The sequence below is a fragment of the Protopterus annectens genome, chromosome 1.part0, assembly GCF_019279795.1.
Source record: "Protopterus annectens isolate FY-2018-M chromosome 1.part0, PAN1.0, whole genome shotgun sequence".
In the NCBI taxonomy this organism is placed as follows: Eukaryota; Metazoa; Chordata; order Ceratodontiformes; family Protopteridae; genus Protopterus; species Protopterus annectens.
In genome coordinates, this window is record NC_056725.1 from 861,074,498 (window position 1) to 861,101,478 (window position 26,981).

Consider the following 26,981-nt stretch of genomic DNA (forward strand, 5'->3'; position numbering starts at 1 on the left):
GATAAAATATTACTATGTAAAACCATGAGAAAATCTAAGAGATAAAAACATTAAAAAAAGAAATCTATAAAAAATAAGAAGCAAATGGTGTAATCAGAAAGTAGAATGTCAAGATTTTTGTGGGGACTGGTAATAGATAAACTGCCGGTAAAAGGAAATGTGCCACATAAAAAGAAAAGGAATATAATATGTTTACATTGTCAAGAAGAAACTACAGAACATGTGTCTTTGAAATGTAAGTTATTGGGAAAACTATGTACAGACGATTTTTTTGAAGGTATAAAATGTAGCTAAAATAAATATGAATATGATTAATTATGGATATTATAACAAAAGAAGTAAAGAATATGTTAAAAGAATACCTAAGATGTTATTTATGCTATATGGGTTATATGGAAGGAGGGAATAAATGAAAGTAAAAATGCTGGTAAATAAACATTAAAGAAGAAATGGGAAAGACCTCCAAAAAGAATATAGGGCGCCCCCCCCAAAAAAACTAAGGACAGTCCAACAAGTCAGAATGACTATTTAATCCATCTTTCGGATGAGATGTTAAGCAGAGGCCCCATCTGCTTGAGTAGATAGCAGGTCAGGTGGATGCAAAAGATCCCATGGTACCTGTCAAAAAGAGTAGGGGAACCTTTATTTATATACAAAAATAAATCTTATTTACAAAATATTTACATATTTACAAATGTATAGATATACAAATCTATTTATACATATTTCTAATTTTCTTTACAGTCATACTAAATGTTCATCCATATTAGACCCCATTCTTTTTTCCATAACCACCATCTGATTTCACTTAATATTGTTCCTAAAATCTATTTATCATGAGGCTGCTTATTTTATTTCTTGACAAAAATGGATAAGGCGTTAGAGAATCCCTTAGGAAATTGAGAAAGGCAGGGGTGACAATTCTTACAGACTAGCTGAATCAGCTTACCCCTGTCATCGCACTTTTTGAAAACCTTGGCAGTAGATGGACCAAAAACACAATCTCTATCCAGAGCAGAATTCAAAATCTAATTTTTCACATTATCTGAGAGGTTCTGATAACACAGCCAAGCAAACGTTCTCACAACAGTAACAGTGGTCATAGCCTGGATCAACAGAGTCATAGTCAAACTTTAAACAATGAGATGTAACCTTTAAAAATGAAAGAAACTGAACAATTTAAAGCAGATCTTTCACAAGAAGAAAGGCAGACAAAATATTCCTCATACTTTCACAACTAGACAGAATAGACTTCAACATATGAGCCTAACAAGTCAAAATTCTAAACAATTAATGTTACAGAAGCATATAATTTTTCCCATACTTATCAATTATTGGTTTGGGATGACTGTATAAAAACTTAAAAGATAGAGGAACTTTATGCAATCTATTTGACTTTTTAGGGGCACTAAGTTGTTAGAAAAATTGCAGACAATGATGCTGCTGAAAGTACTGGAGGAATGGGTGAAGTCTCTGGAAATTCCATCTGTAACAACTTATATTATTTTCTGAAGGACAGAGAAATCACAGTGTTCTTCCACTGAAAAAAAATGACACATTCTTGAAACAGTCTCAGAGAATGAGAAACCCTCAAATGGAGCATCATATACTGTGCTCTCCTTTTGAGTCTAAATCAGAAATCTGAGAAGAAAATCCTGAATCTGTCCCTGCATTTTCATTTTCAGATTCAGATTCTTCACTTTCTTCAAAAAAAGAGGCATCACTCTTTCTTATACCAGAAGCCACCTTATAAGAAGGGTCAACAGCCTGACTTATACCTTGAGCCAAGTCTAGTAAACTATTCCCCATCTAGGAAAATTTGAGGAGTAGACAGAGTTTTAATTCTGCTTCTTTTTGATATCAAAATGGGGGCCAACAGTGTAATTTACAGCAACAGCAGTTTCCCCAGGGAAGGCAAATTCGACAAAACAGGAAAGCACTCCCTGTTCTCTCCCTAGGACATCCTATGCACTGAGGGGACCAACAAAATCAGCAGAGGAGGTGACTAACCCCCAGTCCATAGTGTCTGTAGGTGTTACACCAGAGGGATCTGGGGGTAAAAGATGATGGTTTGAGGAATCAACTTTGGCCACAGCAGAGTCACCCACCTCCAGAGGAAGCAAAATGTTATCCTGCTATGCTAGCAAAGGGTATCTGCTTAACTTTTTCTTTTTGTGGCAGGAAGGAGGACTGACCATGGGACTGGTATCAAGACAAAAAATGGTGCCTTTTGTTTCCCAGAGAAAACAAGCAGCAAATGCCAGACAATTTTTAAAGCTGTTAAAAGTCACATTTTTTCCTCACAAAATCACATTAAAAAGCACTTTAATACAATTATACTTTGCCAGTCTGAAAAAGTAAAATAATAAACAAAACTTCTCCACAGGAAAAAAAATGATTTTTTCCTACTGTAAACAACTTTTAAACTGACAGGAAAAAAGTGCGCTCCCATTTAGAAGTACAGTTTAAGTCTCATGACAGTCCATTACAACACAAACTCCTAGATTAAAAAAAGAAGTTATGTCTTACCATAATGTTCCATCTGTATTGTTGATCCTCATTCAGTCATTATGTGTGGGTATCGGTACTGAGCCGGCCATCATCCAAGATCGCGTCAGCTACAAACTCTCGAGCTAAAACTCTTACTCAGAATTCCCCTCTCCCTGTTACCTCAGATTGAGTTTGCAAGTCAAAAGAAGGTCGAGGCTACCTCTGGTCAATGACCTAAAAGAACCAGATGGTTGAGATCCACTAGAAGCCACTGGAGGGGGAAGGAGGTAGGGACGTAATGACTGAACGAAGATCAACAACACAGATGGAACGTTATGGTAAGACATAACTTCTTTATCTGATATTGTTAATCCTCGTTCATTCCTTACATGTGGGACAGAGTCCCCAGCTACCTCTATTCCTGACAGGCTTTCATGGAAGGACATTCCTGAGCACCATAGAACCAAAAGATGCTCTTACCCTGGAGGCCAAATCCAATTTGTAATGATTGATGAAGGTATGAGGCATAGCCCAAGTTGCAGCCGCACAGATGTCATGTAAAGAACCTCTGGCATGGAAGGCAGCAGAAGCTGCCACCAACCTTGTCGAATGAGCCTTAATGGTAGTAGGCAATGGAATATTACGTTGTGTATAAATGAAGGTCACACAGTCTTTCAACCATCTAGCCAATGTGACCTTGGCAACAGCACATCCTAATCTAAGTCTAGAATAGGCCAAAAATAACTGGTCTGATTTATGAGAGGCCATAGTCTTGTTTAAGTAGAAGCGAATTTGCCTGAGAATATCTAGGGTATGTATGCAATACTCTCCTTTGTTTGAATAGTTGGGAAAGAAAACTGGCAATTCAGTGGTTTGGTTAATGGACATTTCAGAGATCACTTTTGGCAGAAAGGAAGGATTAGTTCTCAATGACACTAGCTCTATGAAAAATCAAGTATGGACTCTTGATGCATAAGGCTTGAAGCTCAGAGATACGTCTGGCAGAAGTAATGGCCACCAAAAACAAGGTTTTCCATGACAAGTATTTGAGGTCGTAAGAAGAAGCTGGTTAGAAAGGTGGCATTGTCAAAGCTTGTAGAACTAATGACAAGTCCCATGGTTGAATAGGTTCTCTAAAAGGGGGCTTTAGATGATTCACACCTTTTATGAAGTTCTTGCATAATCTGTGTGACATAAGAGAGGAGTCTTGGACACTCTCATGGAAATTAGATATTGCAGCCAAATGAACTCTAATGGTAGAAGCCGATAGACCTGACTGAAATAGATCAGCTAGATACTCCAGTACTATCAACACTGCTGCTGAAAAGGGATCTACCTGCTTTTCTTTCAGCCAAAGGGTAAATCTTTTCCACTTGCTTAGTTAAGTAATTCTAGTGGAAGACTTATAAGATGCAATAAGAATGTCCCGTACTGGCAAAGAAAGATCATTCTGCCTGGCAATCAAGGGAATTGGAGGAGCCAAGCTGTGAGCTTCAGGCTGTCCAAGTTGGGATGAATCAGATTCTGCAGATGGGAGATCAACCCTGGGGTTTGATGGAGAATCCATGGTTGATCTAGCAGGTGAGGCCAAAGGAAGGGGAAACAAATCTGACGAGGCAAAAATGGTGCTATGAGGATCAACTTGCTCTTCAACCGGCGGGCTTTCTTCAGAAACTGAGGAATGAGGGGGAGAGGTGGAAATGCATAAAGAAGACCCGAGGGCCAATCATGGACTAGAGCGTCCCTGGGTGACTGTCCCAGAGGGGGAATCAGGGCAAAGTAGTTGCTGCATTTGTAGTTGGTCGGGGATGCAAAGAGGTCACAGCAAGGAAGGCCCCAGCTGTGGAAGATCTCTGCCGCTATCAAGGGATTCAGGGACCACTTGTGATGTTGTAGAATGCACCTGCTGAGTCTGTCTGCTATCACGTTGGAACTCCCGGGAATGTGCGTTGCTAGAAGAAAATGGTTGGTAGCCATCGCCCATTGCCATATCCTCAAGGCCTCTCGACAAAGTGGGCAAGATTTGGTTCTGCCCTGTTTGTTGATGTACCAGATCACCGCCATGTTGTTTGATTGAATCACAATAGTCCCAGACAGCAGCAGGGGATGGAATGCTTTCAACGCCAGAAGCACCGCCCTCAGCTCTAGAACATTTATATGCAGTTGGACCTCCAATTTGGACCAGGTACCTTGGACTGTCTGTCCCTGACATAACCCCCCCACCCCATCAGGGAGGCATCCGTGGTCACTGTAGCCTTGGGCTGCTGGGGGGAGAAGGGGCGAGCCCATTGTGATGGGTTGTGGGTCATCCACCAATTTAAATCCTGTTTGTACCTGTGAGTTACTCGAATCTTGGCTGAAAGAGGATACAGAAAGGGATACCACTGGTTGAGCAGTAGCCATTGTAGAAACCTCATGTGAAACCTGGCCAGGGGGACAATGGTGATGGAGGCTGCCATGGAAGTCAACAGCTGCAGGACAGAGTGAGCTGTGGATTTCTCCCCTGAAAGGATTGGGATCAGTTGTTGCTTTATCCTTACAATTCTGTGCTCTGGAATGGATTCTCAGCAATTCTTTGTATCCAAGATGACTCCTATGAATTCTGTAGACTGAAATGGGGTGAGATTGGGCTTCTGCCAGTTTATGGTTATGCCTAGCCTTTTTGCAGTGAGGAGAGAATATGCCATGGCTTCTTCCAATAGATGTCTTGTGGGGGCGGAGATGAGCCAGTCGTCTAGGTATGGAAACACCTGGAATCTTTGTAGTCGCAAATGAGCTGTGATGACTGCCATGCACTTTGTGAACACTCTGGGGGCTGTAGAGAGTCCGAAGGCCAGTATTCTGAACTGGTAGTGACTGGCTCCTGCACTGAAGTGCAGAAATCTTCTTGATGGCCTGTCCACTTTTATGTGGTAGTACGCATCTTGAAGATCTATTGAGCACATCCAATCATCTTTTTCCAAAAGCGGGAGGATAGACTGTATTGTGACCATCCGGAATTTTTGTACTCTTACAAACTTGTTCAGTACACTGAGATCCAAAATTGGTCACCAGTCCCCGATTTTCTTTGCCACCAAAAATAGTCTTGAGTAGAATCCGGATCCTATCTGGTCTGGAGGGACTATTTGCATGACTCTTTTTCTTAGCAGCTTTGACATCTCTAGTGCTGCTTCTTCCCTTTGACTGGGTGGAATGTCGGGTAAATTTGTTGGGGGGGGCAGGACAAAGATCGAAGGGAATATGGTAAGCTCTAGTTATTATCCTTTGTACCCAAGAGTCGGTTGTGATGGTTAGCCAGGCAGAAGGGTACAAGGAGAAATTACCCCCAACCACCTCCAGAGGAAAGGAGTTGGGCCACTCTTCAAGAGCGCTGGTAGGACTAGCCAGGAAGAGAGTCCCTGGAACCCTGGTTATGCGGACCTCCTCTGCCCCGAAAAGGGTGTCTTCCCTGTGAGTTAACCCCTCTGCCTCTAAGGGAGAACTTGGCCTGTGAGTCACGGAAAGGACCCTGAGACTTTTTGTACCATATCCTCCCACTCTTCTGGTTTCTGGAGAAAGCACATTGAAGGGAAGAATAACGGACACCCACGGCAGAAAGGGTCTTACCGTCCTGTTCACATTTGGCCAGTGTGCTTTTAACCTTAGGTCCACACAATGAAGAGGCTTTGATGGGAGCATTGAGAAAGGAAGCCTTGAAGGGTTCCACAAAATTACATAAGCGCATCCAGGCGTGTTGTCTCAGAACAAAGCCTGAACTTACCGCTCTAGCTGCGGCTTCTGATGTGCGACATATCAGGCACATGGAGGAGTTAGATATTGATTCAATGGTGGCCAGCTGAGAGGTCACTTTGTCATGGACCTCATCATTCACGGCACCAGCCAAAGTTTCAGAGAGCTCTGGAATTAAATCCCTTTGAAGCCAGGTAAAGTGTGCCATATAATTCAGGGACCTGATTGCAAAGGTCGCTGATGCAAAAGTACGCTTCCCTATTCTGTCCAGAGCCCGGGACTCTTTATTGGGTGGATGGACAGTCTGGTATTCTTCTTCTACCAGGTCCTTCTTGGTTGCGGCCGCCACCACCAGAGCATCTACAGGAAGACATTTGGACCAATAGGGGTCAGTAGCAGGAGGGGACAAAATTTTATCTGGCCTCCATGGAATGGCCTCAACGGTGTCAGGAGCCTTCCATGCACGCTGCATGACGAGTCAGACCAGTTCGTCAGCAGGTGGAGTAAGCCAAGAGGTAGGGGGCCGGGCACAAAAGGCCTGCAGGAACACAGATTGTTCAAAGGTTGGGTTAGAGGGCTGCCAGTCACCTCTCTGTTTACGAATTTCAAGGATATCACCAAAGGATACCTCAGAGGGTGGCTGAGGGGACCCTTCCCCATCATCAAGGTCTGTGTCTTCAGTGAGAGACTCCTCTGTGGAGTCCACGTGCTTCCTCTTGCATGAGCTTTTTCGATGAACTTCCTCAGAGGGAGAAGCTGGGGAAGAAAACACATAAGGGGTTTCCTGTATGAGTACATCCTGAGGCCCTTGCGCCCGGTGTCTGCTAGGAGTGACTTGTGTACATTGCGGTCCAGAGGAGGGCGGGGAGATTGACAGCACAGTATTGCCAGCTAACGCCAAAGCCTTCTCCATTAGCTGGAAGGCCGGTCCACCTGAAGAGGGGTGAGTGTCCAGGAACAGGGTCACCCCTCCCCTAAGTGGCTCAGCCTGCCGACTCGGAGTCCCTGGATGGCTGTGAAACACCAAATTACGTATGCCACAGCTGACATCCTGGGTCGTAACAAAACTCTCCTGCCATGAAGGAAACTGTGGTTCCTTAGTGAGGTCCATAAAGGGAACTGTAGAAGGGGAAGACTGTGCTATATCAAGGGGCAATGAAGGAGGAGAATAAGTAGGGGTCTGTGGCAAAGGGTGATCACCTCCCAAGGAAGGATAAGTCCTGGGGGGGGGGGGGTACCTCTGGCCAAAAGCACTTGATCCACAAGACGCAACACGTCATGTTCAGAGAGGCTTCTAGTGGATTTCATGGACATGGCTGAGGAAGAGTCAGGTCTATCCAGTGATGGGGCAAGCTCGGTGCCCACCTCACCAGTCTGCACTGAAAACAACAGGGCCGTAAGGGACTGAACTACAGGTGTCTTCACCAAGGAAATCATCGGTACTGAAGTCATGGTCAGCACTGATGATAAGGTCGGTGCCAAAGTGGTTGTCGGCGCTGAGGCTGGGACAGAAAAAATTGGTGTCAATAACTGAGTTGTCGGTTCTGGGTAAGGTGTCGGACCCAATGTGGTAACAGTCTGCATCGAATGGAAAGTCGGTGCTGGTGGAGAAGTCTGAACCAAGGAGCCCCTCGGTACCCAAAGGGCATGCTAGTCGGTGCCGAAATCACAGATGGCGCTGATGGCCTTGGTGCCAAAGGTCTAGGCACTGAAAGCACTGGAGCCGAAAAGGTCAGATCTGAAATGGAAAGCTTAGCCTTCTTGGGTCTCGGTTGGTGGGAGACCCAGCTGGGGACGAAGGAAGAGACTTGGCCTTTGTTTGTTCATCAGTCTTTTTCTTATGGAATCTTGGAGGGGTTGAAGCCTCCAACACAGAAATAGCCTCTGAAAAAGGAGATTTAAGTAGCCCCTGCAATAACAATTTATTTTTCCTCTCAATCAATGTCCTGTTAGAGATGTTCTTACAAATCCCACAGGGCGGGTGAATTGATAAATGAAGCACTCCCAAGCAATAGAAACACAGGGAATGTGCATCTGAAGTAGGTAATTTATGGCCACAATCTGAACATCTCTTAAATCCTGGAGTAACTTTTTTATCTGCCATGATAGGAAAGAAGGAAAATCAGAAAGAATACCAGCAATGGTACAAGAAATACCGAAGGTAAGGAGGAAAAGGGGTTTACCAACGATGGGAAAGAAGAAAATACCTTGCGGTACATAGGAAGAAGGGGATTGAGAAAAAAATTCAAGAAGGGATAGTCGCTAAATGCGATAAGGTAAGAGAAAACAATTTAGTAACTTTTCTGAGAGAAAAAATTGTTTTAGACTAGTATGACAACAAAATATTGTACTTAGCTCAAGAGAAGTAGCTTGACATGACTGAATGGCGGCAAACGAAATCTGGGGTAACAGGGAGAGGGGAATTCTGGGTAAGAGTTTTAGCTCGAGAGTTTGTAGCTGATGCGAGCTTGGAAGAGGGCCACTCAGTTCCGAGGTCGGAACCGATACCCACACGTAAAGAATGAGCAAGGAATAATAATATCAGATATGACTTTCCTCAGCAGGAAAGTACATTTAAACAGTAACATTTTTTTTATGTGGAAGATCTTCCACCAAATGAAACTCATCAACCTACAAAAAAAAAAAAAAAAAGCACAAGATGATCCTCAAAAGCACTGGGGAGGAATGCTATCAACTTAATGAAAAGTATGAGGGGCTTGGCACTCAAACCTGTAACTGAGCATGTGGGAGGTACCCTGATGCTTTGGAAGTTGGGTGGTTTGCTGTGATATGCTTGCCAGTATATAACTAATATAGCTAAAGCTACTGCAGTGATCAATATGATGAACATCATATATTTACAAATAGAACAGATGTTTTAATTGGTGCCAAAACAAGAACCAAGACCCTTTTAAGGCTAGTACTTTTCTGGTTCTAAAAGATATTTGTATGAGTTATTATCCTCTGACCATTCTTACTCCTCTAGCAAGCTTTGTCAGCCATTTCAGCATGTTGACCCATGAATCTCCTTCTTGTAATGTTTTCCTGGGTCAGGATGTTTTTGAAAGGGGCTCTGCATACCTGTCTACCTAGAAAACAGCTGTCTCATCATTGAAATCTTTATTTTGTTTTGAAAAAAAAAATAGCTCTGGCTTCATTTAAAACCTCTTATCAGGATGACTTGAGGTTCTTAACAAAGAACAGTTTTGTTGAGTGCTCTGACTTCTGCAAGAAGTTTGCCTGAGTTGCAAGCTCTCAAAGTAAGCTGATCTTATTTCATTTTCCACAAAGATAGATTTTGTTTTGGAACTAATCTTCCACTTATGTCTAAAGTGGCATCCAGGTTTACTTTGAGCCAAGTTATACATCTCCATGTCTTCTATCCAGAATTTAAAAATTAGGTGAAAGGATGCTTGTTATTCTGAATGCCTACAAACAACTTAGGTATTACTTTGACAAAACTAAAACTTTCAAAAATTCTGATCAGCTATTCATTTCTTATGAAATTAAGCAAAAAAAAAAGGCAAACGATGTAAAATCTGATAATTTCCAAATGGTTGTCTGCCATAAGAAGTCAATTCCAGGGAGTTATGGCCCAATCTACTAGAGCCTTGACTTCCTTAGCTGGTTTTGGAAAGGGGTGTTTTTTTTAGAAATATACAGAGGCAGCAAATTGATCTTCAGTATACAATTTTATAAAGCACTGGAAACTAGACTACTTCCAGGTCTAGAGAAGGCTTTGCTAGGAACATTCTCTTCAAGAAATCCTGAACCCTCCTTCTTCTTCCTTCTTCTTCTCCTAAACCTTATAAGCTAAAGTAGTCTATCCATACAGGTAAGGCTGCTGTAGCAGTGATCAAATAATAACCACAGTACAGCTGTGAAAGTAAATGTAGCATAATAGTCAATATGCAAATGATCACTGTAAACAATATCTTTAAAGCCTCTGAGGAATGTACCAGAAAGCATAGCCTTTTTAAATGCTTTTTTTTTTTTTTTTTTTTTTTTTACATAGAACTGGTTGAGCAGCAGAGATAAGAATTTTTATTGGTTGTAAGATCAAAAGTCTCAAAAAAGTAAAAAGGCAGACCAGAATATATTATATGTATTTGGAAATAATTTAATGGTACTACTAACATGGTACTGTTTGCAGTTCTTGTATAATAATATAATACAACTGGACTTCCAAGTTGGTTACATACTGATCAACAACTTAACTTGAGGGCTCACAATGTGAAAACAGAAACTGTGAAAAAGGAGTCCAGTTGAAACTGTTTTCAGTGTAAAATTTAGTTACTGGCTAGTAAGGACATTATCTTTATGCCAGCAAAGAAAACATCTTCAAGACATGAAAGAAAAACCAACAGAAAAGGTGAAGAGAAAACACAATCAGGGAAGGATTCTGTAACTGTTCAGCAAAAAATCAGTCCAAGCTTTCAGTAATTTAGAGAAAAAAATAAATTAAATGTACTCAGACATGATTTAGATAAATTAAACACTGAAATAATACATCAACTCAGATAAAGGCTGGGAAAACAGAAGATGCTTTAACTAAGTGTACAGATAAACTGACAAAACTGCAAAAGTCAGAGGTTGAAATGAAGAAAAACGTTGGCTGAGTATGAAAAAAAGAGCGGTTTCAAAATTAACATAGTTAGAAGACAGAGCACACACAGAAAACCTGAGACTTTTTGTTGTACCAGAGAAACTATATGAAATGGACTATATTAATTTTATGACAGCACAAATAACTGGACTGTTGTTTCACAGCAGGGCTTGTCGACTGAAAGGGCACACTGACTGTATGCTCCAAACTTGGTCATGAGAGAGCAACCAAGACTTCTATTAATAAAGTTGAATTCATACCAGCAGAAAGAGTTGACCTTGAAAAAATCTTTAAAGTTTGCTTGAGGTATAAAAGCATTTATGCAAACACTTCCAGGCAAAGATCCTAAACCTTCTAGACTTTGTTGCATACTTGGGAGCCATACATATGTCTTCCCATTGTTCATTCATCTGATGTAGCTCCACTAAGATAAATTTTCAAAATTCCTGGTATTCTGGCCTAAATTTGATTTTTTTAGCTTATTTTGCCAATTTAGTCCAATTTCTTTTTCATGGACGTCCTGAAGAAGTAACACAGATTCAGTAAATGTAGATTATGTTTCTTTTAACTAACAACTTCTTATTTTCTTGCTACTGTCCAAAAAGAGAGCAATTATTAATATTTACTTCTGTTGACACTACAATATTATATAGAATTATAGTTTTTAAGCTTAAAATTATCTGTTGACAATGCTTGCCCAAATGCTTGAATTTGTTCCTAATAATCTCCAAGTTTAGTACAGCCAAAAATATATTCCCAATCTGCATCTACATGTTCTTTACATCTCTAACATATACAACTGTCTGCATATTTTGTGATTCTAACTACTTTACGTGGAACATAAAATGTTCTACTTAAGAATTTCCACGTACATATTCTCCAAAATAATGAGGTTTTAGTATACTAAATGTCATCATCAATTTTTTCCTCCATTTTCCATCTGTATTTGAGTCTAAATTATTCTACTGAGTATTAATCTTGTTCTCTTATCTTTTTGTACAGGTTAAATAAAATACATATTGATTTTCACTGCCAGTATATGTTATCACATTTATGTATATTTAATAATTTTGGGCATTGTTTTAAGGAGGATTATGAAAAGCTTTGAATCCCTTTACATATGTATTATTCTATGACTAGTATAGTTAACCAACTTCCCTTTGATATATTATATTTCTGTATTACTTTCACAGTTCTTTTAACATTTACTTCTTCCATACAATTATACCAATCAAAGAATTTATTTTCTCAAAAATAACTATGTTTTCATTTCATGTTTCTAATAAACCTATATTCGCCCCAATGAAAACTTATGGGATAAGAAACGTTTAAGTTAGTATGTTTGCATATGTAGTTTTAATTTATTTTGTAGGTATTTAGAGTCCAATACACAAAGCAATTTCACATTAATAACCAAAATGGTTGAATATTACTTCTTCGCTTAACTTGGTTATTTTGGCTTTATTTACATTACACAGCCGTAATTTTTTTTTTTCAATTAGCCTCATGTTCTCTTTTCAGTCAATAGATAATGGCTTTAACACTAGGAGATGACATTGCTTTTCTATATCCAGAAATCCTAGATGTCTATTATTCCATGTTTTAATATACACATATGTGTGTATATATATATATATATATATATATATATATATATATATATATATATATATATATATATGTATTTTGTAAGCTATTACTGGGTTATTATGATATCACTATATAGCTTTCATTGCTCTATTTCTGCATATATGAGCTTTAGGGGCAGATAAAGATGTTTGAATAAAATAAGATTTTTTTGTAATCAAGTCATTTTAACCATTAATAATCTACATTCAAAAGTAAAAAAACTTTGGGTTCCATCTGTTGCTTGATTTAGTTTTTTTAACACTTTTACTGAATTATCACTTGTGACATAGGCACACTTACATTTATATAAAAGTAATCAAAATGTATTAACAAGTTAAAATTAACAAACATTTTTTCACATATATCATATAACCTAAGCAACTTTACATAAATTATTCAACTTCTACCCCTTTTTAAACAAACATCTTTATTAAACCATCACTTACGACATAAGCAATCGTACATTTGTACAAATGAAAACATTGACACAATCCTAGTTGTAAGCATTATACATCACAAACAATAATGACGCACTCCCAGCTGCAAACATTATACTTTACTTATAACCTACCCTATCATATCCAGTCAAATATTACATAGCTCATTTAAATCCTGCCTTCTTTTAAACCACATTCCTCCCCTGTATGTATTGTTTCCACAATTCCCAATTTTTTTCTTATGTAGTTTGCTCCTACCTTTTTTTTAAAGATCTCAATTCCATTTGTTTTATCTCTGTTACTATACTCACCACTTCTAATAGCATTTATATCACGCATTGAAAGATGAAAATAGCGAACTCTATTTCATCGAACCTAAAATAGCTAAACCACATAATATCAAACATTCAGAACAGCAAATTTTTTCCTTGGGAAAAAATTTGCTATTCCGAAACACATACAACACAAGCACACCTAAAAAACATCAATCCACACACATACACTTATAATCCTACAACTAACCCTACACTAAACTGTACATACACTATCTATCCACTTACCTTAACCCAAACCCTAACCCTTCAAAACAGCCTGAAAGGCAAGTTCAAAAGGAGATGAGGTTCATTTTACAAGAAGAAAGTTGACATTCCAAAGAGAAGGAAATTACTTTCAAGGGATCTCGAGAATAACACTCCTTTTATAACTGTTAGACAAAAGAAAAAGAGATGAAAGAGGGGCATCCAAGGGCAGACAAGCTGAAATGGCTGTAAGACGCATAAGATAAGCCATTGCTGTAGCTCACATAAATATTTTAAAACCAGAGGGGTGAACACTATACTGGGCCCTTTGATATTGGTTAGGTACCACCTAGCAAACCACTTTTATTTGTAAAATTAATGTTATGTACTCACCACAACTTTGCATCTATGTTCTCTGTTTTCATTCGTCCTTAACTGATGGGTCTCAGATCTGACCCGCGGATCCATCCTTGGCTACTCGACAGACTTTAGACTCTGCAGCTTGAGCTTCTTCCCTTAGCCATAATCCCCAAACTCCTTGTGAGTTCCCTCAGATTCAGTTCATAGGTAGGTACTAGGCTATCGGCCCTAGGGTCTATACAAGCCCAGCCAAAAAGGTACCCTGGCTTTTGCCACCCAAGAAAATTATTTTCCTGTGCCACTGTAGAGCAGAGCCACAGAAGTGATCCCCGGGGCAATGTCTACTTATATCACACTATATGGATATTGCTACTTGTTTTTTAAAGTAATTATGAAAATAAGCAATACTTCCATACATACCTAACACTTAAAGCAAGTGACTCACTATGGCAATGTATCAAGTAAAACCTTAGATGTTGTTGAAACAAATAAATAACACTGATATCTGTACTCTAAGAAGCACATCTTCAGAGATATTCATTGTTATATACTGCTGATTATACAATCAAGCATGTGTTCATATCTCTGTAAATATCTCAATAAACATACACTTAGAGAGGAATTTCTTGATGTCATGTGAAATCTTATGTCTGTTTAACAAAAGTGTTCTAACAATATGTATCCAAGTTGTACAGTTACCAAGACATAATTTATTTGTTAAAGTTTAGCAAAAAATGAAGTTCTGGGTTTGAGTGCATTATAACATAATATTTATGGAAATGCAATGAATGCACTGACTATTACCACTGGAAAGAATACTTCTTACTGATAACATTGCTATTTGTACAGTTTTAATAGCTTTTATTTTTCACTAAATATTTACATTTGCTTATGCTTTTTAAGTTTATTTTTCAGAAAATGTTCTGCAATGCAAGGATTGTGGGCAGGTTACTACAGGTGTGACGTTCCACACCACATAGGTGTTAATGAGATATACACTCTGCAGCAGCCGATCCCTGTTCCCCTACAGTACAAATACATACACTGCTCAGATCCTTAGTTTTTAGTAACCAAACTAGCATTGGCTAATTGGATAACAGATCTATTATGCAATGGCAAAGGCAATGAAATATTGCCTAGTTACAATGGAAAATATAGATAAGAACTTTGCTTTGAAGCAGTGAGAAAAAAAAAAAGAAAACTCCTTGAAGTAATGTTAAATTTGTATACAGGTATATTTGAGCTAATGCTGTGGGTACAAAAGTGGAAGACAAGCAATCTTACACTGGAAGGGAAACATGCACTGCTAAAAAAAATGATTGTAACTGGCTGACATTCCTCTCAACCTGGAAAAATCAAAAATCTGAAGAAAGGTCCATGAAAAGTAGGTACAACTAGCCAAAAATCTGGACACTAATCAACATAAAATTTGCATGCAAAATAACATAACCACACCTACTCCAGTGGAACAGTGGGATGCCAACATTTAAATGATAATTGTGACAAAGTTCCCCAATTTAAATACACATTCCCCACAGAAAAAACAGCTGAAGTTCCTTTACAACATTAACAACAAATCTTAATGGAAGTAGGCCATAGGCATGTAAAACACTTTGCATTCATTCTGCCCTACCACTTCTAGCACATACACACTGAAGTCATGCTAGCTGTACCCTTACATAAATTCATTAAAATAACACACATCAGTAACTGCAACATCATATATAAAAGAACTGTGCACACTCAATTTTAATAGGAAAGTGAAGTCTGTCATATCATTAGTATAACAAGCCACTGTTGGTGTCAGTATGTGGGCATCACATATTTTTGTAACATTTAGATAATTAAAATATTTCCCTACACCATGGAGCAGTAAAATATATTGAAAATTGGCGGAACTTGTACACCACACCTGTCCTTGTAGAAACGTTTGTGCTACAGATGTGAGCCACTAAAATCTTTGCTTATAAAAGGCCTTAAAGACCTTCTTTACTTTTCTTCAGATTTCCATGCATTTGAAGTTCTTGATAGAGCACAGGGGAGTGAGGGTGTATAGCCTGGGTTGGGGGCATATGTATACATATGACATAATAATGACACTGCAGAGAAGGGACCAAATGTTGAGGAACATGAGGCAGGTCACCAACACACAAAAGTATGCTCTAATTATATACTTACATAGACACATGTACATAGATTCTGTCACCACATTGAAAAAAATGGTCAAATGTAACTATATTGGACCACAATTGATCAAAAAGCAAACCCAGAGAAAAAACAGAGAAACAACAACAAATGAGTGGGCCCTCACACCCCTGCAACTCATATATATACCAACACCAAGACTGCATTACAAAGGGGAAAGGAAAAATTCAAAATTCTCATAAAACACAGAACAAAGTGCATGCATTTTGCAATCAGCTGAATACTTATCACTGTTGCCACACCACACATCCTCATAATAACCTGACTCTACATCTACTTGAAGGTAAAACCATATATGGTATATGGTCACATCAAGCAAAACGCTGCTCTTCGAGGTTCTACAGAACTGTACAGCAGTATACTCATGTGCATTCTGTTATGACATAAGTTCTTTTATACCATAATAAGTCAAATGTCTATTATGCCACACCCCATTATACACAAGGATTTGATGCCTAACTGCACTGCAACAGTTTTCCTTACATCGCTCTCTCTATCTAATTTCTCTGTACAGTCTTGAAAGATACAGGCAATTTCATTGTATAGTAACAGGCTATCTGCCCTAGGGCATTTATAAGCCTAGCCAAAGTGTATGTGGCTTTCGCAACCCCATGTAATGATACAAAAGTGTACAAATTAAATTAAATTTAGTTTACTGTGCCTCTGTCTAGCAATGACACAGAGATGACCCCCGGGGTAAACCCACGATCACACATCCATTCGTCAAGATTTCTCTTGAAGAGAGTCAGTGAGGGGCTCTGCCTAGCATGGACAGGTATCCTGTTCCAGAGTGTGGGAAGCCTCTGGGTTATGAATCTGTCCCTCCAGCATGTCCTATTCATATTTGTGCTGAGGTTTAGATCTTTAGCTCTCGTGGCTCTGATGGATTTGGATTTTTTGAGGTGGAGCATGTCCATTAATTCTGAATTGGACATGGCCTTGTACGTAAGGCACAGATCACCTCTGAGCAGGCGGTATGCTACTGAACAGAGCTGGAGCTTTTTTAGTCTGGCAGCATAGTCACTAGTAGTTTCCACTGAAGACACCACAAACTACAAGCTACCCTATGTGGAGACAGAAAAGAACATGTTTCACTAAAATAAAAAAAAAACAGAAAATACAACAAAAGTTTGAGCTGATATCCCTTCCCATACTAACCCTATATTTCACTGACAAGGCATCCGTTTTATAATGAAATTTAAACAAAAAAAATAAATAAATAATTTCAATTTATACATCCACATGGGTAATATTTTTTACAGTACTGATTCCTCAAGTATTGCTATCACCAGAATTATTATTATTATTACTATAACTACTACTTCACTGATAAAAGGGAGTTTATGCTAAGCTGTCTTAAAAAAAAGAAAAAAGGCCATAAAGCACTTTTAGTCTGAGATCCAGTATAAAGTTTTGATTGCCACAAATGTTAAATGCAGTACTGCAGACAGGCATTAAAAATAACTTCTGGCTTCCTTTTTGGGAGCAAAGCTTCCAACCTTAATCCTCATCTCACTTTATCATCTTCAAGTCTGTATAAATTGAAGTTAAACTCTTCACCCCCCCCCCCCAACAATGTCATTACTGCATCTCACCTAAACAGAGATGGAAGTACGTGTTTTACTGAAACTCTCCCAATTATAGCGATGCATTTATTTTTTTATTAGTGCAGATTTTGCAAATGAATCAAACTCACTGTTGCTCCTGTTTCTTCACAACATCTCTGACATGTTGTTGTTTGTCTTTCAGCTTTTCCTGGTTAGGGGTCGCCACAGCAGAACTCCGGTCCGCTAATGATTGGCAGTTGGTTTTTATGGTGTCGAGTTGCCAGCCCGATGACCAACCTTCAACAAAGGCACGCCCATTCAACGCATATCTTGCGAACACTCACTCAACCGCGGGGAGGACATGCAGACTCCACACAGAAGGCACTCCCAAGCCAAGAATTGAACGGGAGAACCTCTTGCTGTGAGGCAACAACGCTACCGCTGCACCACAGCAGAAGTATATCACAACATCTCTGACATGTAATATCTTTATTTAAAGATGCTGGCAAGCATTTTGTTCTGCATTTGGACAAGGCTTTTCCCTGCCCTACATCCACACCCTGACACTGAGTAAATTAATCCACCTGGATACATACAAGTTTATCAGGTCAGTAATACTGATCCCCACAATGAAAGAGAAAGCAGCTGGACATCAACAGTCAGTCATTCTTCTTTCTACCACCAGCTGCCAAAGAACTAGGTTCACTAAGCAAACCAAAGCGACTTGAGCTCCAGACTGGACTATTTGCTGAAGTACAAGAAGCAAGAAAGCAATGAAGACTTTCATCGTTATAAACTTGGTTGCTTCATAATTTATCATTTTGTCACTCAATTTTAAATGACTTTCTATCTATTTATGTTTATTAACTGGGTAAATGAAATGGTCCACAGACCATTTTCAGCCATGACCAGGGCCCAAAGGCAATAACAAGTCAAACATACATAGTTAACAAGATGACCGTGATCACAACACATAATTCAGCAAAATGCGCATCTCATCTGTAACAAGCATATGACATCAATAAGAAACGCAACATACATACTTAAGACAACACTGTTCTCACTGTATAAAACAGTAAGATGCATAATACATTTGTAACAAGCATATAACATCAGTGAATGATATAAAATCCTTAGGTCATAATCATTCTGTATGATTATGTGACATCAGTAAACTCATATAACAGTAGACTATCATGGACATCTGTATAATCTTGTAACTATTAAACAGAATGAAGTAACTGCGAACATATTTGCAGTACGGAGGAAGGGAAGATGTACATTAAGTATACTGCGCTAACTGGCAAAACAAGTTTATTTCTGCAAACCTACTCCACTGTAATTAAATATATTCATCACTTAAACATGTTAAGTCTTTGTTATTAATTCATAAACGGCAAGGTTAAGAAAGGAGAAGTTTACTTTTAGTTCATCTGAAAAGATTCTCTAGACATTTTCCATGTTTGCTTGCCCAGTTATACCACTACATTTTCTCCCTTCAGTTTTCACATGAACTGTAAACACTTATACGTTTAGTTATTCCCCAAGCAAAATAAAATCCTTTTCTTAGAATCTGTAAGCTGCACACGATTATGGCACTCATAAAGTTAAATTAAAAAAATATTAATGAAACTTGGATCTAGATATGAACTCTAGAGTAATCCATTACTAGCACCATAATGCTACTGTATTCAAAATAAATGTATAAATATATATGCATGGATCCCTAGCATATGATCAAAGTTTCAAAACTTTGAAATTCATATGATCAAGACTATATGATCAAAGGTGTGAAACATCGAACATAAAAGAAAAAATATGAAAACAAAAACTTTTTTTGAAGGGGGAGGCTCCCTGCAACTCCCACACCCCCTGCAAATTAAATATACCAACTCTGAGTTTGCACTACAGTGAGGAAAAGCATACATTTCCTGATCTGCATTGTACCACGATCTCCGTTCAATGTTTCAAAACTTCGATCATATGGTCTCAATCATATGACTTTCAAAGTTTTGAAACTCTGATCATATCATAGGGATCATATGTATACATACAGTATAACTGAAACTACCTTAGCTGACAAACATTTCTGGTATCGGTTTATTATTAGATTATCGAAGTGAACTCCATCGACTGTACTGTTGTCGAATACGGAAGTTCGAAAACGGTAATATCGAACACCAAAAGCCAACCTAGGAACGGTTTTAACATGGGTCGAGATAGATGTTCAGTGTCATTGACGAACTACAAACCTCTCCCCTATCTCGACCCATGTTAAAACCCATTCCTAGGTTGGCTTTTGGTGTTCGATATTACCGTTTTAGAACTTCCGTGTTCGACAACAGTAGAGTCGATGGAGTTTTTTTCGAAAATCTAATAGTAAACCCTGGTTATCACTGTACAACTGCTGAGTTTATTTATTAATATGTTTGTTTTTTGATGAACCTGACATTTCTCAATAAATCCAGGGTACTTTCTCACAATCTGGTACTTCATACTGTTTTCTGTAAACAAGGACTACTAACTGACTGTAAAGTTAAGTAGGACATGGACAGAGACAACAAACATACCACAACTTTACTATTTTCAGATTCTACTGTTAAGTTCCTTTGTCTTTCACAGAAGGCTTCCTCTAAAATATTGCTTTTGGGAAGTTTTGCAGACACACTTGTTATTCCAAAACAGACAGTTAAACTCTTAGTATCTGTCTAAGTAAAGATGTTGCTATGCAATACATCGGAATCATCTGGAACTGGCAGATGAGTGATTTGTTTGCAGTTTACCTTTCAAGTAGATAAGCAATGTGAAGAAGGGTTGATTTGCACTATAGTTGCTTAGAAGCTCCGAGTTCAACACTGAGCTCCCGGGTTTTGCCTTACATTCTTATCTGCAGCACCTGGTGTTTAAAAGTTAACAAGTAAAGGAAAGCCAGAAAATCACAGACAGACTTGCATAAAGCAGTTAATGTAAAAACTGAATGAATCCAGTTAATAGTCGACTGAACTACAAGTTAGAACTCGCAAGTAAATCTGTTAAGTGTTGTAATGACGCAATGTAGTTATGGATATTTCGGCCTTGTTATGACCTCATCAGCAGAGCACAAATATTGTTTTAGTTTGTTGTTTGGGATATTTTTGCAGTGACCCTAATGATAATGGACATCAGCTGGGTATAACAGCCCTGTGTTTCTAATGCTTAGTCAAACACTCTGCTTGTGCTGTGCTGACGAGGTTATAACAAGGCCGAAATATGCATTTCCACAGCTAGTGGGGTTTGGCATTATTGGCCTGTAATTGTCCAGTAAAATGCCGAAACAAGTCATGGACATTCAGAAATGTCAATTAGCTGAAACACAATTGTTCATAAGGATCATTTGCATATATCCCATGTGCCTCTGACACAAGAGGTTTGGGATGTCACTTAGTGGAAGTTCTAGCTTTGCTGGAGTTTTCATTTCGTTTTTACTGATTGTTTTTCAGTGACTTTCTTACTTATTGTTTTAGGATGTTGACAGTTTTTGAATTTAAAAGTGGACCTATATATATATATATATATATATATATATATATATATATATGGGTTCCTATTATATAATAGAAGACTCAACCCTTCGAATGCATCTTGATCAAACTTGAAAGCACGTAACAACAAAATAGTAAAATGGCATATAAACGATTTCTTTCCTTGGGAAAGAAATCACTTTGCCACCTCCATTACTTTGCCGTTTTCGTCACTGTAGTGCGATCACGGAGTTGGAATATTTAAGTAGGGGGGTGTGGAAGGAGAAGCCCACCCCCACTTTATGTGAAGCTTTGAAGTTTTTATTTTTATTTTATTTTTTGTGGAACAGTGATTGTTTTTTTCCCTGTGAAAAAAAAAATCGCTGTTCCGCGTGTTCGGGATTGTAAGCTTTCGCTTACATGGGGTCAAAAAATCAGCGTTCGCTTTTTTAAGCCTTCACTGATTTAATATAGACCCTATACATACATACATATATATATATATATATATATATATATATATATATATATATATATATATATATATATATATATATATTAATACACACACACACACACACACACACACACACACACACACACACACACACACACAAATACATGTTGTAATAGTAATATAATGCCAATATAGGCCCCCAGTGAGATATGCAGCAGCAGGTTAGTGTTGGCAATGTATCCAGTTAACCCCCTTTTAATATGTTGCCAGGTAACATGTTATAAAAAGAGAAACAGACAGAAATGTCCCAGACAGTTCAAGTCTTCTAATGTGTAAGTGTGGCAGCCAAGGTCTGCAGACAGAGTCCTGAGTAAACATAATGCTGTAATACTGTTAAACAGATTGCTTGCATGAGGAATAATTCAGTGTCTTGAATACTGCAATTGTCAGACAGTTGTTCAATGAAGCCTCAGTCACACCAGATGTAAAAAATAACATGAAAACCATTACCACTGAAGCGCTCCGTTTTTATTTCCAAACACCTTTATTGAATTATCACTTGTGACATAAGCAAATTTACATTCATATAAAAGTAATCAAACTATATTAACATAACAAACATTACACTTCACATATATTGGTATAACCTAAGCAATATTACATAAATTATTCAATTCCTGTTTTTTATTTTAAACAAGAAACATCTTCATTAAACCATCACTTTCTAGGTAGGCAATCATTCATTTATATAAATGAAAACAAACCACACCGACACAATCCTAGTCACAAGCATTTTACATCACAAACCATACTGACACACACTCCCAGTTGAAAACATTATAGATCACTTATAATCTAACCAATCTTTCTCATTCAAACATTACATAACTCATTCAAGTCCTGCTGCCTTTTAAACCTCATTCCTCCCTTGTATGTACTGTTCCCACAATTCCCATTTTTCCTATGTAGTTTGCTCCTACCCTTTTCTAAAGATCTCAATTCCAGCTGTTTTATCTCTGTTACTATATTCACTACTTTCAGTATAGTTGGGTTATATTTTTATTTCCATTTTCTAGTAATTTGTTTTTTGGCGGCCTTACCATATCTAGGCAATTCTGATTCTGTATCATAGCGCAGGAAAAATCATCTTCCTTGACAGACCAATCTGCCCACCCAGCATTTCCAACAGTGCATCCCACAGGGAATCCCTAAAGTCCATCAACTCACTGCACACCCAGAAAACATGTTCCTAATTACCTCTTTCTTCCCTTTCACACCTCCAACATTTGCTGTCTGCTTGAGGAAAAAATTCTCTAGAGTCTACTTGGGGTATAAAAATATCTATGTAAACATTTCCAGGCAAAAATCCTAAATCTTCTAGATTTTGTGGCATACTTGGGAGCCATACATATATCCTCCTATTGTTTCTTTGTGAATTGTTTATCGAATCTCTCTTCCCAATCCTTTCTAATGTCCTCTGACTGATTCTTATAGTTATCATGCAATATTTTATATGCCCTACTAATTATTCCCTTTTTAATGGCAGCTTCTGTTCTAGATTCTATTAAAAACTTTACCAGTGCTGGTCTTTTCATTTAGAACCTCACTATTTCTTTATCTTTGCCTGTACTATAATATCATTCCCAAATAGGGAAGGCAATCTCTAACCTACACTCCAAATAATTCTTGGCATCTTCCCATTCCATCACCTTTCCCTCTCTAGTTATTTGCTCACACTACCTTGGTTCCTTTGCCAGTTTTCTCCAATAAACTCCTCTTGCCTATTGTCTGTATCCCTAATTGCAGTCATCCCTATCTGCAGAATCTCCTTTCTCCATGCCTATGTTAGTTTAGTTCTTAGAATACTTTCTGCTACTTTATGGATATAATATTCTGCATGATTATTGTTATTCTCCTTAAAAGCTTGCATCCAGAATCCCATTCTCTCATTGTTTCTTGAGTTTCCTCATGTTTCACCATCATCCCTTTCCAGTTTGAATTATGGTGTTCTGCTTGTGCTATGTATAGGAGTCTTAACTGTGTAGCTCTGAAATGCCCCTTCAACTTGGGTAATCCCAATCCGCCCTTTTCCACGGGAAGAATCAGTTTATCCCACTTGACTTGCCATCTTCCCCTCCCAGATAAAGTCCTTCAGCTCTTTATAAATCACTATCAACAACTTCTCCTCTGGTTGATGAAAATATGCCTGATCTGTGTATAAGACTAAAGGCACTAAAACATTTTAACTGCTTGTATCTTACTATCTATATCCATATAACAAAGCTTCCATTTTCTCAGTTTTTGTATTATCTTTTTAGTCTCTTCCTCACATATCCTTAGCTGCTACACTAGAATCATTTTAATCCATACTCCTAAATATTTAGTTTTATCATGACCCTATAAATATGGATATTCCTGAACCAGTTCATGTGTGGGTACATAATTTACCACTTCTGACAATGTTTTAGCTTCATTCGTTTTGATCCGGAAAAGATCACAGACTGTCTCAAAATGTTCCATGACACTATAATGTCTTTTTCTGGTTTTGTCAGCTACAAAATAATATCATCTGCAAATAAAGCCACCTTTTCCTGACTACCATACCAGTAATATCCTTGAATTTCTGAGTCCCTTATTTTCTTTACCAATGGTTCTAAATATAATGCAAATAATAAAGGGGAAAGAGGATACCCCAGTCTGGCTCCTCTGCTCAAACAGAAATTATCAAAGGACCCCATCCACTTTAATTTTTCCTCCGATCCCTCATATATTCTCCTAATCAACCTTATCATTTTTTCAGGAAATGAAAATGCTTCCACTGACCTGCTCATAAAGTCCCAGCTGACTCAGTCATCAAGACCCACTAACAACAATGGCATTTTCTCACATTCTGCTTCCATTTGGATCATCAATGTTCTGTTAATGTTGTTAAATGTTTGCCTCACTTCCACAAAACTACACTGATCTATATCTATCAGTTTTGGCATTACTTTTGCCATTTTTTAGTACCGTCATCCAAGAAAAAAGCAGTGGCAGCTGTAATACCTAAAGAAGCTCTCTGTTTTTCAGTGCATTTCATGCACCACCCCCACCCCCATTAGGTCACACATGGATCAAGACCACATATTTCTGTTGGGTATGATAAAATGCCATCAGTGAGAAAGAATCCAGAAGAGTCATCCACGTTACTTTATACAGAATGCTAGAAAGAGTCACTGATAAAATGTGACTAGCTTCTTTTGCTTCCCCATATAAATAAAAAAATATATCAGCATTATTTTGACTACAATTTCTATGCCCTACCAGCTGTCACAACAGCAGCAGAAACAGCTACATCTACTGTGGTTTGTGATTTTGTGATCTTTGCCTCATTTGCTACATTTGATGTTCACTGATCTCACCTGTACCCAGGTAATGTCTGAAAATGATCCCAAGATCAGCTGACCCACTTTTTTACCAAAATGAAACAAATAAAAACAAGTACATAAAATGATAAAAGACATAAATACAGTCAATGTGTTACGCTCAAACAATCATCATTACTATCATTTATGCAATTAAGTAAAACAAAAGTACAATATCTGAATATAGCAAAATGATGACACACCGATCTCTGTTTCACAAAAATCTATAATTTGTAAAGTTTGTTTAAAAGCATTTAAGGAAGGTTACTCCTGGGTACTTGGGACACTGACAACCTTCAGACCAAGTGCAGAAAGGAAGACAACTTTGATTTTTACCTAGCCTAAAAATTGTGAAAATGAGAGGTTTACCCAAAAACCTTAAAGTATCTTAAACCTACAAAAGCACTTGTAATATCGCATTTAGTGGAACTTGATCATTTAGTCTAACTTTGGTTCCATTTACTGTTCTTTTCACCACTCTCTCTCTCATAGGAACTATATTCCACTCATATTAAAATGGCACAGAAAAGATTCTTCTGCTAAATATGACTGCCTTCAAACCGTTTTTTTTTTTTTTTTTAAGTTATCACTTAATATTGTGTTAACCCAGGGAAAATATTGAAAAAGGCCCAGAAAGAGGTGTAAACAATGGATTCCTATTACAAGAATAAAAGTTCACTACTTCGAACTTGTAATAGGAAGCCTCACTTCTGCGAAAGTTCACTTTAATGAAAGTGAACTTTTGCGTAAGTGCACTTCACTGAAAACACTGCAGCACAGTGGAGGACATAAAAAACAAGCTATGTCCTCCACTATGGTCACAGACTTCAGGGTTAGGACACACACACACAAAATGTTTGTAAATGTGAACTTGTTAAGATGGTTTGATTACTTTCATATAAATTCAAGTATGCCTATGATGGTGACATCTCAATAAAGGTGTTTAAAAAAAGTTTCCGCTAGAGTTCCCTGCGGACAAGTGGCAATAAGCAAACTAAGTTTCTAACTAAAAGAGAAACATAATTTTGTTACATTAACCCATTAATAACGGTAAATGGCAAAATGAAGAACAAGTCAAAAGAATAGCATCACTTGGGCTACTAAATTGTTCTGTGTAGATGAATAATAGTACAAAATGGTGTTCACGGATAATTTATAACCTGAAAGAGTATGCACAATGTAGTATTTTTTTCAAACACCTTTATTAAATTATCGCTTGTGTCACAGGCAAATTTACATTCATATAAAATTTATCAAACTATATAAACATAACAAACATTATACTTCACATATATTGCTATATATCATACAACCTAGGTGATATTAAATAAAATTATTTAAATCCTGCATTTTTTAAACACATCTTTATTAAACCATCACTTACTACATATGCAATCATACATTTATATAAATGAAAACAAACCACTAACACAATCCTAGTTGCAAGCATTTTACATCACAAACCACAATGAGACACTCCCAGTTGCAAACATTACACATCACTTACAATCTACTCAATCTTTCTCACTCAAACATTATATAGCTCATATAAGTCCTGCCTCCTTTTAAACTTTATTCCTCCCTTGTATGTATTGTTCCCACAATTCTCATTTTTTCCTATGTAGTTTGTCCCTACCCTTTTCTAAAGATCTCAATTCAAGCTGTTTTAGTTTTATCTCTGTTACTATATTCAATACTTCCAGTTTAGTTGGGTTAGATTTTGATTTCCATTTTCTAGTAATTGCTTTTTTGGCACCCACCATTATTAGACACAGCAAGGCCTTACCATGTCTAGGCAATTCTGATTCTTTATCACAGCTCAGAAAGAATCATCTCTCTTGTCAGACCAACAGTGCATCCCGTAGGGAATCCGTGAAGTTCACCAAGTGACCACACACCTAGAAAATATGTTCCCATTTACCTCTTTCTTCCCTTTCCCACCTCCAACATTTGCTGTCTGCCTGAGGAAAAATTCTTTGGAGTCTACTTGGGGTATAAAATATCTATGCAAACATTTCCAGGCAAAATTCCTAAATCTTCTAGACTTTATTGCATATTTGGGAGACATACATATATCCTACCATTGTTTCTTTGTGAAT

General features: G+C 37.9%; 1 protein-coding gene across 1 annotated transcript in view; it reads right to left on the minus strand.

The window, feature by feature from the left end:
• Positions 1–26,981, minus strand: part of TTC13 (tetratricopeptide repeat domain 13) — a gene marked incomplete in the record, with an annotated part of 1,979,199 nt that overhangs the window by 215,530 nt on the left and 1,736,688 nt on the right.